At 41.6% G+C, this 8222-nt stretch overlaps 1 pseudogene; it reads left to right on the top strand.

Annotated features, from left to right (window-relative positions):
* The first annotated feature begins 683 nt into the window (after positions 1-683).
* Positions 684-3159, top strand: LOC105541071 (annotated as a pseudogene).
* Positions 3160-8222: the final 5063 nt, after the last annotated feature.

Raw genomic sequence — 8222 nt, forward strand, 5'->3', positions numbered from 1 at the left:
ATCATGCCACTACACTCCAGCCTGGGTGACAGAGCAAGACCTTGTCTTAAAAAAAAAAAAAGGAAAAATAAATAAAAAGGCATCCAGACTGAAAAGAAGTAAAGCAATCTCTGTTTGCAGATGATATGATCTTAGAAATAGAAAATCCCAAGGAATTCACTAAAAATCTACTAGAACTAATAAATGAGTTCAGCAAGGTTACAGGACACAAGATCAACATACCAAAAGTATTGTATTTATATATACTAGCAATAAACAAACTGAACATAAAATTAAGAATCATTTTTTTAAAAAATAAGGCATTTAGGGATAAACTTCTCAAAAGATGTGCAACACTTGTATACTGAAAACTAAAAAACATTGTTGAAAAAAATTAAAGAAGATCTAAATAAATGGAAAGATAAGCTATACCATGTTTAAGATTTGGAAAGCTTAAATCCTGTGAAGATGCCAGTACTCCCCAAATTGATCTACAGATTCAATGCAATCTGTATCAAAATCTTGGCTGCCTTTTTTTTTTTTTTTTTTGCAGAAATTGACAAGCTGATTCTAAAATTCATATAGAAATTCAAGAGGCCTGCATGCTTTAGCATCCTGGTGCTGCTATACTGCAGAGCCCGTGTGGTCCCTTAGCCAAGCCGCCTGAGGAAACCCAGACCCAAAACCAACCGATGGAGGAAGAAGAGGTTGAGATGTTTGCCTTTCAAGCAGAAGCTGTCCAGTTGATGTCACTGATCATCAATACTTTCTACTTGAACAAAGAAACCTTTCTGAGAGAGTCATTTCAGCTTTTTTTTTTTTTTTTAGCTTTTTATTTTTATTTTGGACACAGCATCTCACTCTGTCACCCAGTCTGAAATGCAGTGGGGTGATCTCAGCTCACTGCAGCCTCCACCTCCCACGCTCAAGTGATTCTCATACCTCAGCCCCTGACTAGCTGGGACCATAGGCATGTCCGTCATGCCTGTATAACTTTCTGTATTTTGGGTAGAGACGGGGTCTCACCATATTGCCCAGGGGAGTTTCACCATATTACCCAGGCTGCTATTGAACTCCTGATCTCAAGCGATCCACCCACCGTGGCCTCCCAAAGTGCTGGGATTACAGGAGTGAGCCACAGTGCCTGGCTCAAGAGAGCTCATTTCAAATTCATCAGATGTTTTGGACAAAATCTGATATGAAAGCTTGATGGATCCCAGTAAATTAGACTCTGGAAAAGAGCTCCACATTAATCTTATACCAAACAAACAAGATCAAACCCTTACTATTAGGGTACTGAAATTGGAATGGCCAAGGCTGACTCGATCAATAACCTTGGTACTGTCGCCAATCTGAGACCAAAGCATTCGTGGAAGTTTTCCAGGCTGGTATAGAATCTCTATGATTGGCCAGTTCGGTGCTGGTTTTTATTTTGCTTATTTGGTTGCCGAGAAAGTAACTGTGATCACAAAACATAAACATGAGCAGCATGCGTGGGAGTCCTCCTCAGGGGGATCACTCACAGTCAGGACTGACACAGTGAACCTAAGGGGCATGGAGCAAAGGGCACCCTGCACCTGAAAGAAGACCTAACTGAGTATTTGGAGGAAAGAAGAATGAAAGAGATTGTGAAGGAACATTCTCAGTTTATTGGCTATCCTATTACTCTTTCTGTGGAGAAGAAACGTGATAAAGAAGTCAGCGATGATGAGGCTGAAGAAAAGGAAGATAAGAGGAAGAAAAAGAAAAAGAGTCCAATGACAAACCTGAAATTGAAGATGTTGGTTCTGATGAAGAAGAAGAAAAGAAGGATAATGGCAAGAAGAAGAAGAAAAGTAAGGAAGAGTACATTAATCAAGAAAAGTACATTGATCAAGAATTCAACAAAACAAAGTCTACCTGGACCAGAAACCCTGACACTATGATTAATGAGGAGTATGGAGAGTTCCATCAGAGCTTGACCAATGACTGGGAGGATCATCTGGCGATGAAGCACTTTTCAGTTGAAGGACAGCTGGAATTTGGAAGAGTTCTTCTTTTTGTTTCAAGACGTGTCCTTTTGACCTATTTGAAAACAGAAAGAAAAAGAACAACATTCGGTTGTATGTATGCAGAGTTTTCATCAAGGGTAACTGTGAGGAGCTAATCCCTGAATATCTGAACTTCATTAGAGGGGTGATGAACTCAGAGGATCTCGCTCTAAATGTTTTTTCTGAGATGTTGCAACAAAGCAACATTTTGAAAGTTATTAGGAAGAATTTGGTCAAAACATACTTAGAACTCTTTGCTGAACTGGCAGAGGATAAAAAGAACTACAAAAAGTTCTACGAGGAGTTCTCTAAAAACATAAAGCTTGGAATATATAGACTCTTAGAAGAAGCTTTCAGCACTGTGGAGATACTGCACATGTGCCTCTGATGATGAGATAGTTTATCTCATTGCGTTTTCCAGAATGAAGGCAAACCAGAAACATATCTACTACATCACAGGTGAGACCAAGGACCAGGTAGCCAACTCAGCCTTTGTGGAATGTCTTCAGAAGCGGCTTAGAAGTGATCTATATAATCGAGTCCATTGATGAGTACTGTGTCCAGCTGCTGAAGGAATTTGAGAGTAAGACTGTAGTGTCAGTTGCCAAAGAGGGTTTGGAACTTCTAGAAGATGAAGAAGAAAAAAAGAAACAGGAAGAGAAATAAACAGTTTGAGAACCTCTGCAAAATCATGAAAGACATGTTGGAGAAAAAGGTCAAAAAGGTGGTTGTGTCAAACTGGTGACATCCCCATGCTGTATTGTCACAAGCACATTTGGCTGGACAGCGAACATGGAAAGAATTATGAAAGCTCAAGCTCTAGGAGACGACTCAACAGTGGGCTACATGGCAGCAAAGAAACACCTGAAGATAAACCCTGACCATTCACGATTGAGACCTTAAGGCAAAAAGCAGAGGTCGATAAGAATGACAAGTCGGTGAAGGATCTGGTCATCTTGCTTTACAAAACTGCACTCCCATCTCCTGACTTCAGTCTGGAAGATCCTCAGACACATACAAGATCTATAGGATGATCAAACTTGGTCTGGGTATTAATGAAGATGATCCTACTGCTATAACTGAAGAAATGCCGCCCCTCAGAAGAGGTGATGACACATCATGCATGGAAGAAGTAGGCAGCTCTGGCTGAGGAATGACTTGTACACATGTTCAATACTCTATCTTCATTGTCTCCGATAATATATTTCCAAGGATTATTTTAGTTATTTTTGTTAACATTTAAAAAGTCTGTATAGTGGCCAGGCACGGTGGCTCACACCTGTAATACCAGCACTTTGGGAGGCTGAGGTGGGCAAATCACCTGAGGTCAGGAGTTCGAGACCAGTCTGGCCAACATGGCAAAACCCAATCTTTACTAAAAATACAAAATATTAGCCGGGTGTGGTGGTGTGCACATGTAATCCCAACTACTCAGGAGGCTGAGGCAGGAGAATCGTGTGAACCCAGGAGGTGGAGGTTGCTGTGAGCTGAGATCACTCCATTGCATTCCAGTCCGGGAGAAAGTGCGAGACTCTGTCTTAAAAAAACAAAAAATCTATATGGCATGATAATAACTACTTCAGGGGAAAGGTAAGATTTCTTTCTACTTCTAAGTGATTTTCTGATACTTTGGGCACTAAAACAGAGCTAGCAATGCTTTTCTAGTTTCACATTGGCTTATTTTAACAGATTGGGGTAATGTGTGTTGTAAGATGTATGTAGGCTGGGTGCGGTGGCTCATGCCTGTAATCCCAGTACTTTGGGAGGCCAAGGCGGGTGAATCACCTGAGGTCAGGAGTTTGAGACCAGCCTGGCCAACATGGCAAAACCTCGTCTCTACTAAAAATACAAAAATTAGCTGGGTGTGATGGCAGGTGCCTATAATCCCAGTTACTTGGGAGGCTGAAGCAGGAGAATCATTTGAACCTGGGAGGTGGAGGTTGCAGTGAGCCAAGATCATGCCACTGTACTCTAGCCTGAGGGACACAGCGAGACTCCATCTCAAAAAAAATAAAATAAAATAAAAAAATAAAAAGATGTTTGTAATCTAACATTAACTTTGTGATCTAAAGTATTTAGCTATCAAGCCAAATTCCTTAGTAGGCCAAATCTTCTGTCATTGAAGTGTTCTGAGAAATACCTTGGTGTTTAGAGGAAAAGTATTTGTTACATCTTCTAAGATCTACTTTTTAAACTTTTCATTCTCTAGTTGCCAATTCTGCATATACTTGTCCTCTAGAAACACATTAAACTGAAGCAACTTGATGGAAGGAACTCTCCACAGAGCTTGTTTTTCCAAAGCAAAATATTGTTTGCAGGAGCAAAATTATAAGCCTACCTAGGCATATTGTAAAGCTGTTCAGAAATAACCCAGAGCGAGGCTTGTGAATGGAACTGTAGTACCCAAGTCACATTCTGCTTAAAAAGGTTGTAACAAATACAGATGAGTTTAAAAGAAAAAAAAAGACAAATGCAAGAGGCCCAGAATAATCAAAACAATCCTGGAGCAAAACACAGTTGGTAGACTCACACTTCCTCATTTCAAAACTTACTGCATGTCAGGCATGGTGGCTCATGCCTGTAATCCCAGCACTTTGGGAGGCCGAGGTGAGAGGATCACCTGAGGTCAGGAGTTCAAGACCAGCCCAGCCAAAGTAGCAAAACCCCATCTCTACTAAAAATACAAAAATTAGTTGAGCATGGTGACATGTGCCTGTAATCCCAACTACTCGGGAGGCTGAGGAAGGAGAATCGCTCGAACCCGGGAGGTGGAAGTTGCAGTGAGCCGAGATCGCGCCACTGCACTCCAGCCTGAGAGACAGCAAGACTCCATCTCAAAAACAAAAACACACAGACAAACAAAAAACAACAACAACAACAAAAACTTACTACAAAGATATTGTAATCAAGATAGTGTGATACTGGCATAAGGATACACATATAAGTCAATGAAATTCAAATGGAGAGTTCATAAATAAACCCTAACATTTATGGTCAATTTATTTTCTTTAAAGGGGACAAAATAATTCAATAATAAAAAGAATAGTTTTTTTCAGCAAATGATGCTTAGACAACTGGATATCCACATGCAGAAGAATATCTTTGGACCCCTATCCCTCACACCATACACAAAATTAACTCAAAGTGGATCATGGTCCTAAACATAGGAACTAAAACTCTCAGAAGAAAACATAGCAGCTAATCTTCATGATCTTGGGGTGGGCTATGATTTCTTATATATGACTGTTAAAAGGACAAATGATTAAAAAAAGAAAGATAGATAAGCCTGGGCATGGTGGCTCACGCCTGTAATCCAAGCACTTTGAAAGGCCTAGGTGGGCGGATCACCTGAGGTTAGGAGTTTGAGGCCAGCCCGACCAACACAGAGAAACCTTGTCTCTACTAAAAATACAAAATTAGCCAGGCATGGTGGCGCATAACTATAATCCCAGCTACTCGGGAGGCTGAGGCAGGAGAATCGCTTGAACCCGAGAGGCAGAGGTTGTGGTGAGCCGAGATTACACCATTGCACTCCAGCCTGGGCAACAAGAGCCAAACACCACATCTCAAAAAAAAAAAAGAAAGAAAGAAAAAAGAAAGAAAGAAAGAAAGAAAAAAATGAAAGAAAGAAAGACAGAAATTGGACTCTATCAAAATTTAGAACTATCATGCTTTAAATAAACCATCAAAAGAGTGAAAAAAGAACCCACAGACTGGGAGAAAATATTTGAGGATCATATATCTGACACAAGATTTATACCCTGAATACATAAAGAGCTCTTACAACTGAACAATAAACAAATAATCAATTAAAAAGAGCAAATAATTTGAATAGTCGTTTCTCCAAAGAAGATATACAAATGGCCAGTAAGCACATGAAGGCCAGGCACAGTGGCTCATGCCTGTAATCCAGTTCTTTGAGAGGCTGAGGTGGGCTAATTACTTGAGGTAGGGAATTTGAAACCAGCCTGGCCAAAAAAACCCATCTCTATTTAAGAAAAAAAAAAGCAGGCTGGGTTGGGTGGCCCATGTCTGTAATCCCAGCACTATGGGAGGCCAAGGTGGGTAGATCACCTGAGGTCAAGAGTTCGAGACCACCCTGACCAATATGGTGAAACCTGGTCTCTACTAAAAATACAAAAATCAGCCAGGTGTGGTAGCGTGAGCCTATAGTCTCAGTTACTTGGGAGGCTGAGACAGGAGAATTGCTTGAACCCAGGAGGCGGAGGTTGCAGTGAGCCGAGATTTCACCAATGCACTCCAGCCTGGGCAACAGAGTGAGACTCTGTCCAAACGAACAAATAAAAAAAGCACATAAAAAAGTGCCTGACATCATTAGTCATTAGGGAAATGCAGTACACTTTACCCTCCTGAGGACAGATTTTTTGTTTTGTTTTGGTTTTGGTTTTTGCTTTTCTTTTCAGAGTTTCGCTCTTGTTGCCCAGGCTGGAGTGCAATGGTGCGATCTTGGCTCACCGCAACCCCTGCCCCCAGGTTCAAGCGATTCTCCTGCCTCAACCTCCCAAGTAGCTGGTATTACAGGGATGCACCACCATGCCAGCTAATTTTGTATTTTTTAGTAGAGATAGGGTTTCTCCATGTTGGTCAGGCTGGTCTCGAACTCCCAACCTCAGGTGATCTGCCCGCCTCAGCCTCCCAAAGTGCTGGGATTACAGACGTGAGGCATCGCATCCAGTTGAGGATGGATATGTTTAAAAAAAAAAAAAGATAATAACAAGTGTGGATAATAACAAGTTGGAAATCAAAACGGTGTAGACACTTTAGAAAATAGTTTGGCAGTTTTTCAAAATGTTAGACATAGAATTACCATGACCAAAAAATCCACCCCGAAGTGTATGCCCAGAATATATGAAAACAAATGTTTATACAAATAATCTTTTGGCCAGGCACAGTGTCTCACGCCTGTAATCGCAGAACTTTAGGCGGCTGAGGCAGGCGGACCACAAGGTCAGGAGTTCAAGACCAGCCTGGCCAAGGTGAAACCCTGTCTTACCTGTTTTACCCGGTAAAAATACAAAATTAGCTGGGCATGGTGGTGCACACCTGTAATCCCAGCTATTCGGGAGGCTGAGGCAGGAGAATTGCTTGAACCAGGACCTAGGAGGAGGAGGTTGCAGTGAGCCAAGATCACACCACTGCACTGCAGCCTGGGCTACAGAGCCAGATTCCGTCTCAAAAAAAAAAAAAAAAAAAAAAAAAAGACTTTTGCACAAATGCTCATAGCAGAATTATTTATAACACTCAAAAAATAGAAACAACCCGAATGTTCATCAATTGATGAATGGATAAACAAAATATGGTATCTCCATACAATGGAGTATTATTTGGACATGCAAAGGAATGAAGTACTGATAACATCACTAATGGCCAAACCTTGAAACCATTTTTCTAAATGAAAGGCAAGCATACACAAAAAATTGTATGACCAGATGCAGTGGCTTATGCCTGTAATCCCAACAATTTGGGAGGTTGAGGCGGGCAGATCACTTGAGGCAGGAGTTTCAGACCAGCCTGGAGAACATGGTGAAACTCCATCTCTACTAAAAATACAAAAAATTAGCTGGGCATGGTGGCCTGCGCCTGTAATCCCAGCTAGTCTGGGGGCTGAGGCAGAAGAATGGCATAAACCCGGGAGGCGGAGGTTGAAGTGAGCCAAGATAGTGCCTGGGCCGGGTGCGGTGGCTCACCCCTGTAATCCCAGCACTTTGGGAGGACGAGGCGGGCAGATCACGAGGTCAGGAAACCGAGACCATCCTGGCTAACACGGTGAAACCCCATCTCTACTAAAAATACAAAAAAAAATTAGCCGGGCGTGGTGTCAGGCGCCTGTAGTCCCAGCTACTCTGGAGGCTGAGGCAGGAGAATGGTGTGAACCGGCCAGGCGGAGCTTGCAGTGAGGCGAGCTCGCGCCACTGTACTCCAGCCTTGGCGACAGAGCGAGACTCTGTCTCAAAAAAAAAAAAAAAAAAAAAAAAAAAAAACCCCAAAAAAAAAAACCATAGTGTTATACCCATTCATATGAAATGTCCAGAATCCATAGAGATATAGAGGAGATAAGCAGTGGGTTGGAAGGAATGGAGACTGACTGCTAATGGATACAATATTTCTTTGGGAGTGATTTTTTAAAGTACTAAAATTAGATTATGGTAATAGTTGCACATCTCTAAAGATATTTAAAAACATTGTACGCTT

Source organism: Mandrillus leucophaeus, unplaced genomic scaffold (genome assembly GCF_000951045.1).
Source record: "Mandrillus leucophaeus isolate KB7577 unplaced genomic scaffold, Mleu.le_1.0 Scaffold231, whole genome shotgun sequence".
In the NCBI taxonomy this organism is placed as follows: domain Eukaryota; kingdom Metazoa; phylum Chordata; class Mammalia; order Primates; family Cercopithecidae; genus Mandrillus; species Mandrillus leucophaeus.